The following is an 8,784-nucleotide window of genomic DNA, read 5'->3' as shown; positions in this document are numbered from 1 at the left end:
TATTTTGGTCTATTGTGGATTATAAAAACAAGCAGCTGGCAAAAGTAGCATAAGGTTAACAATTTTTACATGGAAAACATTTTGGAGAGTGGGGATTAAAAATCTTGAGTACTTCTGATTTATGATCAATTACCTTTGTAAAACATCTCGTGCCATTTCTTCTGGTTTAGGATTGTTGTTGATTTCCTAATAGCATTCCTCTTCACAAAGTCCTCCATGCACCCGAATGGCTGAATTCTGGAAAAATAACTGGTGTGTGTGCTTTTGAGAATCAAGCTGTGAACTATGCTGAAGTCATAGCATTAAATCACCAGGATTTAACAAAAAGCTTCTGAAAAATTATTGCTCTTTTTGAACAAATATTAATACCCAAACATTAAAAACAAGCAATTTTTATATGTTAAATTTTATTTACCTCTAACCTGATTCATTGACAGTATTTTCTATTGAGTATTTACCAAATGTTTGTGTAATTACAAGAGCAGCTTAGAATGTGGAGTATGTCCACTGTAAAGTTTAATTTTTTTTCATAATCTGCATGAATCATAGTGGAAGCTTCTGATTTGGTTTTCCTCAAACTTTTTCCAAAAAAGTATCATTAAAGCAGAAAGCAATTTCCTTAACTCACACCTGAATTAGGTAATTCTATGGCTTTTGACTAAAGTTGTATTAATTGCCTATTATGCTGTTGCTGTTCAGGGCAGCAATGAAGATCCTCCATCTGTTTGACCTTGGCCAAATAGAAGGAATTTTCATTGCTGTTTCTGTAACAATTTTTTTAACCAGTTAATATTGTTAGCCCTGAGCTGAGCCCCCCCCCCAAAAAAAAACTTGGAGTGCCAGTGGACCACTCTTAGCCTGGCCCCTACCCTTTGACCTGTTTGGTGTGGGTGACCCTACCAAGAGCCAAAGCACAAGACCCTGACTCCAGCCAACATAGCTCTCTGGGTCTTTGAGGCAAACTTGTCTCCAAAGCCTACGATAAGGTTGCCCTCTTGGAGAGATTGGTGCTTTATTATATTGAAATTGCTTTGTGAGCAAGTGAGGAGTCTAGTCTAAAGTGGCCTCCTTATTTTGTACAGAAGAAAATAGACCAAATATGGGATACTACTTTGGCAAAGTTCAGATTCCCATGATGGGAGATACTTTTATGGTTATGGGTACAAATACTGCACTTCATGCACCAACTGCTGACTACAAGTAATTCATGGGGAAAAATATATTTCAATAACAGTGCCATCATTTTGTTTCAGTGATCAGGTGGATGATAAACAGCTTGTATTTATTGGAATAGCAAGTATGCAGTATGGAATAAAATAAAGTTTTGTTTGCGTCAAGGGAACTGGTTTGGTTAAATGCTTGGTGTACGGGACTGCCTGCCAGTCCTCCCAATATCTGACAAAGTGTTTATTTTCCCCCACCAATCAATAAAGCATGAGAATCTAATGTTCTTGGTTAAAAGCTGAAGGTGCTCTTTAAATGAACATGCCAAGCTACATAGTGTAAACATACAGTATTTATCATGGTTTGCCAACAGCCATTGCTCTATGCAGGGTAAATGTTTTAAGTTCATTGCAATAAAACATATTTCTGTCTAACTCATACTTTCTAATGTGAAATAATGCATATGATTGTACAATTTATCTTCTACAGATCTTTATTTTTAAACTTTATTGAACAAACATATCTACAAACAAGCATGGGCTATCACGGTCCACGGTTCACTGTACAATGGTAAATACCTATATTAATACCAAGGGTAGAAGAGAGCACCTACATACAATTACATACACATGATCTACATACTTTACATCACCCCTCAATGTAGATTTACATCTATTTTAAATAAAATCAGTCCTCAGTAAATCAAAAGTCCTACATTTTATCAGGTCCTTTATAGGCCTTTCACTGTGCCAGGTATACTATAACACAGTTCCATCTTTCCAAGTAAGAGTCCATTTTCAGTTGTAAACTTGCAGTGATATTTTCCATACAATTCACTTCTTTCAGTCTCTGTATCCATTGTTCCAAAGTGGGTGGGTGAGATTTAAGCCATTTGACAGTTATAATTTTATGAGCAATCAGAATCAAGGCTAACATGTATAGTTTATTCTTCTCTAATTCAGATTGTGGGAGGTTGCCTAAAATTAAACGACTAGGTTCAAAGGGTATACTTGCATCTAAAATCCTTATTTCCTCAGTGACCTTGTACCAAAATTCCTTTAATTTGGGACAGTTCCAGAATACGAGCAAAAACTCCCACAGCCACAGGCTCTCCAGCAAAGTCTGCTTTTTTTTCCTGCATATATTACTAATGGGGTTTTAAAGTACCTCATCCTTTTTTTTCCCCCCAAGCAAATTCCCTCCATTTATGCCTTGACTCCCAAGACCTCTCCCACTCTTCCTCTTCTATTATGGTATTTACTTCCAATTCTCACTTAAGTTTAAAGTCTAATGTGTTACCCATTGTATCCAGGTGTATTTTTTTTAAATATATACAAGATACAATTTTCTAGGATTGATGATCTCTATCCAAAATTTTTCCAAGTTATTTGGCAGTATTTTAAAATTGTTCCATTCTTTGTGTGATGTAAGGTAACGTCTAATTTGGAAGTTGGGAGAAAGATTTGAGCACCTCACCATCAAACATTTGATCCACAAGAACCAGGCTTCTGTGCCCACCTGATAAAACCAGAATCCAGTCTTGCTCGAATAAAATCTGAACTGAATGCAATTCTGGTTGCCCTTTATATAGTTCTTGGAAGATCTAATTTTTTTCCCTAATTCTGTCCCATACTTTCAATGTGTAGTTAGCCCATTCATTTCTGAGTCTCAACATTCTTCCACACATTTGGATTTAAAAAAGAAAGAGCTGCTAAAGATAACTCACCAATTGAATTTTGCTCTATGTGAACCCATTTTGAATCCACATCTCTGACACAACTGCTCTTAATTGGGCAGCCCAATAATAGGTCTTTAAATGAGGTAAAGCTAAACCTACCTGTTTTTAATTTGAGTATAATGCTTTTAGTCTCACCCTGGGCCTCTTTCTGCCATATAAACCTACTGATGAGTTTATCCAATATTTTTAAATTAGATATAGGAACTACTATGGGTAGAGCACCGAAAAAAATCTGGGCAAAATATTCATCCTGATCACTTCTACTCTACCTATTAGTGATAAAGGAAGCATCTCCCATGTTCAAGATCTCTCCTCACTTGATTAGCAAGTTTAACATAATTGGCTGCAAAGAGGTAAGCTAACCCCCAAATATCTAAAGCCCTGTTTTGGACAACGAAAAGTCACTTCATCATCCAGCTGGCTTGGCCAGTTCCCTGTAATCATCATAGCTTCAGATTTGGTATTAACTTTGTGTCCAGAGACCTCTCCATAGCTTCTCAAACATTGCATAAGTGGGGGAACTGATGAAAGGGGATTCTTTATATAAAGAGAAGAATGTCATTTGCAAATAAGGCTACATTATGGGTTATACCTCATCTATTATACCTTCAATTTGTTCATTTTGTCTTATCAACTCAGCCAGTGGTTCGATGCACAAGGCAAATAATACAGGGGACTCCCCTGTCTGGTTCCCCTTTTGAGCCTGAAGAACTTGGAACAGTATCCATTTACCCTAACCCTGGAAATTGGATCTTTATTCAGTGTCTTCATCCAGCTTCAAAATGTTGCATTAAAACCCATTTTTTTCCTAAGGTGCAGTCTAAGTATATCCAATCCACTCTATCAAATGCCTTCTTGGCTTCTAAGCTAAGAAGCTTTGAAGGGTGGATGGATCTCTGCTCTGAAGACTGGATATTTAAAGCTCTTCTAACATTATTTGCTCCCTGACGGCCTGTAATAAATCCAGTTTGGTCTGAGTTGATCAATTTTCCTATATATTTATGTAGTCTCTTTGCTAAAATAGTACAAAGAAACTTCACATTTGTACCAACAGGCTGATTGGTCTATATGAACTACATACTATAGGGTCCTTTCCATCCTTGTGGATTACTGATATGATTGTCTATTGACCAGCTCTCCGGGGGTGGGGGGGGGGGGGTCATGTTCATTCAGAGCATAATTAAAAACTTTACATAAAACTGGAGTAAGTTCTGTTATAAATATAGAACTCACCTGGAAATCCATCTGTACGCAGAGATTTATTATTTTTTAATGTTTTAATAACTTTTATTTCTAGTTCTGAGATTGGTTGTGTCAGTGAAACAATCTCACTTTCTGAGAGTGTGTTTATACAGATGTCTCTGAAAATGTCATCCAGCTTGCCTTTATTTGTGGTGGATCCAAAGAATCATACAGATCTTTATAGAAGGCCCTAAATGCCTCTGATACATCATTTGGGTTCGATACCTCGGAGAAAATTAAAGGATGTCTAATTTTTGGTGCCATTTATGCCTTTCTCAACTGAAATGCTGACAGACAGCTGGCCTGGTTCCCCATCTCATAATATTTTTGATTTGTGTATCTAAGTGCTCCTTCCTCTTTATATGTGAGCAACTCATTCAAGGCATTCCTGCACTTTTGTAGGTTTTTCCAATCATCCTTGTTCAGTGTTAATTTGTGCCTTCTAATCTTTTTATTTCACTTTGTAACTGATTATATTTTTTGTTTCAGTATTTTTTCATTTGAACAGCCAAATCAGTACACCTTCCCCTAATCACAACTTTGCACCTTCTCACAGCATTGACGGGGAAACCTCCCCATTGTCATTTGTCACAAAATATTTGTCATGTGTTAGGAAAATACACCTTCTCTATACCAATGCAGCTCTGTGGGGATAAAGGTTCTTAACCCTTTTTGCTAATGCAATGATGGCTTGGAGATGGGAATTAGGAGGGGTTGGTTGGGGCAGGGAGGCAACCAAATCAAGATTGTACTATGGGTGCATCTCTTTTATAGATGTGAATTGTACATTTGTTACATTCGTTGTATACTGCAGCAACCTTCTTTGTACCATGCCTTCCTGACTTTAAAAAAACAATAAAAATATTGCTGAGAAAAAAAATATTCATCAATGCATTGTTTTAGTTGATTATAGGAGGAGGAGTCCATCAATGTGGAAACATTGCGTCTCCAATATTTTAAATACTGTTCAGAGCCTGCTTTCAGTACAAGTCTGACAGGAGCATGATCTGACAACGTAATGGGTTCAATAACACTTTCCTTCACCTGATGTAGATTCTTCTTTGGGATGCAAATAAGGTCAATTCTTGAATATGAACCATGGGCTCTTGATATATGATTGAAATCCCTGACACCTGGATTCAATACTCCCCAGCCAGTCAACTAGCCCAAGCTCATCCAACATAATTTTTACTGCTTTAGACTTCTTGCTAAGGGTTCCCCATTCCCAGGTAATTTACCCAAATTAAGAATACAATTAAAGTCTCCTCCAACTGTATCAGTACCTCTAGCTTCCCTGGCAAGTACTAAAACTACTTTGAAAACAGTGGGTTTATCTTCATTCGGTGCGTCGATGCTCATGAACTCTTCACCTCCCATCGAGACCAGAGCTAATACATATCTACCCTGCTTGTCTTTAACCTCTTTTCCCACCACAAAATAAACTGATCTGTTAATTACTATTGCAACTCTTTTCTTTCTACTATTAGGGCAATATGAATAATAAACGACGTACCCACTCTCTTTTTAATTTTTTTGTGTCCCTTGTCTCCTAAATGTGTTTCTTGTAATAAAGCTACAGAGCAATTAAGTTTTTTCAACTGAGCCAATATTTTTTTCCATTTAATGGGGTGAATGATTCCATTAATATTATAACTAATCATGTTCAAAGTGGCCATGATACAGTATCTCTTACTACATCACCACCCCCTCCCACCTTCAACCAAACCCGGCATTTTATAGCATAATAACTGAAAAACTTGTGATGACCTGCCAATGTCTAGAGAACTATTTACAAAAGAATATAACCCACTAAACGCAACAAAACCAAACAAGACTTCCAGAAACCCAGTTGGTCTTTAAAATTACTGATAAAAACAAATTATTATAATTGCTTTTTCTCTTATCAAGACCACCCCCTGACGACATTTAGGCAGAGAGTAATGACACCTGTTTCTCTCTGGGGAACACATACACAGTGTTATCACAGCTACAAACCAGAGAGAAAACATATCGCCCTGGTTGAGTTGTTGCCCTCCCTTGGCGATTCCTTTTCCTTTTCTGTCTGCTTAACAAAATTTGACTCGCCCTCTCCCCCACGGAACTGCATTGTGTATCAAAATATGTCAGTTATGCTGGTAAATAGCTGTACATGTTGGCGAAGATAATTAACTATTACTCACACCCTGAAATTATTAATCAGTCCAAAGAAGACACCGTTCATAATATCTTCTCCTTTGAAAGAAAAAATGTAATCGTCCTCTTCTTACGTCAGGAAAGCTCTCATGTCTGCCTCCGACAGCGCAGCGCTCCCTCCTCCTCCTCCTCCTCCTCTGTCCCTCCTCTGCACCTGCCATACCTCACTGATAGGTCGCTGCTCCAGCTTCTCCCTCCCACTCACCGGCACGGAGATGCCCAGGTTGTCCAGTGTAGGTAAAGCTTCAATCAAGGAACGAAAGGTCTTCACTCCAGCATCCAGGTTTATTCTCAGCCGCGCTGGGAAGCGACAACTCGCTTGCACACCTTTCTGCTTTAGCTGTCTGATCATCGCGCGGACTTTTGCTCTTCTTTTCTGGGCCTCAGGAGAGTAGTCCTGATCAAAATAGATGACTCTGCCTTGAAACGTAACTTGTTTATCAGCCCATGCTTGACGCAGTACTGCAAACACGAAGAAATCTGCAGATGCTGGAAATTCAAACAACAACACACACAAAATGCTGGTAGAACACGGCAGGCTAGACGCAGTACTGCCTCTTTAACTGTATGACCCAAGAAGCGCGCTGGAACGGAGCGCTCTCTCAATGGGTACGTATAAGTGCTCCAGCAGCCGGAGCGTCGTTTTAATTCACTGTTTGACTAACCGCACCATGTCTCCTTTCTCACTATCCTCGGGTATCTGATAGATTCTTAAGTTATTTCTTCATAAGCGGTTCTGGAGATCATGGCAAGCCGCGGTAAGAGCAGCTTCTCGCTTCAGCATGCTTCTCTCTCATGCTGGAACCGTGCGACCTCGTTAGCACTAATTCTGGACTCACACTCGTGAGATTTCTTCTCAAGCAGGTCCGGTCGTTTCTTCAGGTCTGTCATCGAGGTTTCCAGTCTAGACAGGGATGCCTTGGTGTCCGAAAACGACTCTTAATTTTCTTTTCTCAGCTCTTTCAACTCACGTAGTATCACGGCCATATCTTTCTCCTCGTCATCTTTGTCAGCTTCAGCCTGTTCTAGTGCTAGCCGTATCGTTTTGTCTTTGCTTTCTCTTTGTATTTCTTGTTTTCCAGTAGGTTTTGAAGTTTGAGACGCAATACCCGTGTTCCTCTACTCTTTACTTAGCAAAAATATCTTTCATAGATGGTCAAAAGTAATTTAACAGCTATTATTCTTCGAGTTTCGTGAGAGGGAATACGAGGCAGGTCAATACTGAATCGTGGGGTCACGGGAAATCCCTCATTATCTACAGATCTTTCAGTGCAAAGTTTGTGTCAATATTAATATCCCTGAAGTGTTAAATTGTAGAAGCAGGTGTTCAAAAATTACTTGTCCGGTTTATCACGAATTTTGCATGATATCTGTCCCAGATACCTTTCATATTTATGATGACATTGCAACTTAAGATTGAATTTGGATAATTGATTTACATTTAAAATAAAATTTAGAATGAGGTTGAACATTTGAGTTATATTTTGATCGAAATTAGTGGACATTAAGTCTGCTCAAATAAAGACGAAACTGCAGCATGAAGTATATTTCTGATCTGCATATGGTAACACGCGCCTGATAGTCCATCCCAATATAGTCATTGGATTCTAAGTAAATGTCTTTGTGGATTGTGTTTCTTTGGAATATTTAGCACGGCCTCAACTGATGGTTTGAATCTTTGTAGAGGCCATTTTAAGAAAAGGTAAACTATGCTGAATATTGTTGAATTGCGCAATGGTTGTAAAATAAATGGTTCCAATGCAGAACCCATGCAGCCCAAATGCAAAGTTCATCAAATCTTTTAAAGTGATTTAGCCAGCATATTAATTTAAGCATTTAGGTGTTGGTGAAAGTCTTTCTTTAAGTGGGCAAACATTCTATAGTTAATTCAACTATTTTTAAACAGCTCTTCCTAGCTATCTAAGTGCTATTTAACCTTGACATGTAAAACCTCCAGGATTCAATTATGTATTTTGCAGGAATTTAATGATTTGGCACTGCTGATTAGAGGATTTAATGATGAATCCTTTTTAATTTTGAGGATGGTGCCTTTAGCATGTTGCAGTTCCTGAGATTCTTTTGAAAGGAAAGCAGAACTGTTTGTGTTAAAAGTTGCCTTTCATTTCTCTCTTGTAAAATCTGTATTGTTAGCTTGGCATTTAGCCAGCAAAGATGCTATTAATACAGGTAAAGAAATGCATGGGCAGGTAGCTACTGTTTGGGCCATGTGTCCACAAGTGTAAGCCATATACTGTTCTGTAAATGCAGCACTTGTCTTGACATGCAGTTTCAACAACACTTGATAAGGGTTGTTTGATTGGCGCACTAGTTACATGGTACAATTTTAAAAGATGCACCATTGCAACTTAACCTAAACCTCTGAAAACATTTCCAAAGCCCATGAAAACCAAAATGACTCAAGACAGCGTATGCGCAGAAATCCAGAT

This window comes from Hypanus sabinus, chromosome 7 (genome assembly GCF_030144855.1).
Source record: "Hypanus sabinus isolate sHypSab1 chromosome 7, sHypSab1.hap1, whole genome shotgun sequence".
Taxonomy (NCBI): domain Eukaryota; kingdom Metazoa; phylum Chordata; class Chondrichthyes; order Myliobatiformes; family Dasyatidae; genus Hypanus; species Hypanus sabinus.
This window is presented reverse-complemented; position numbering follows the sequence as displayed.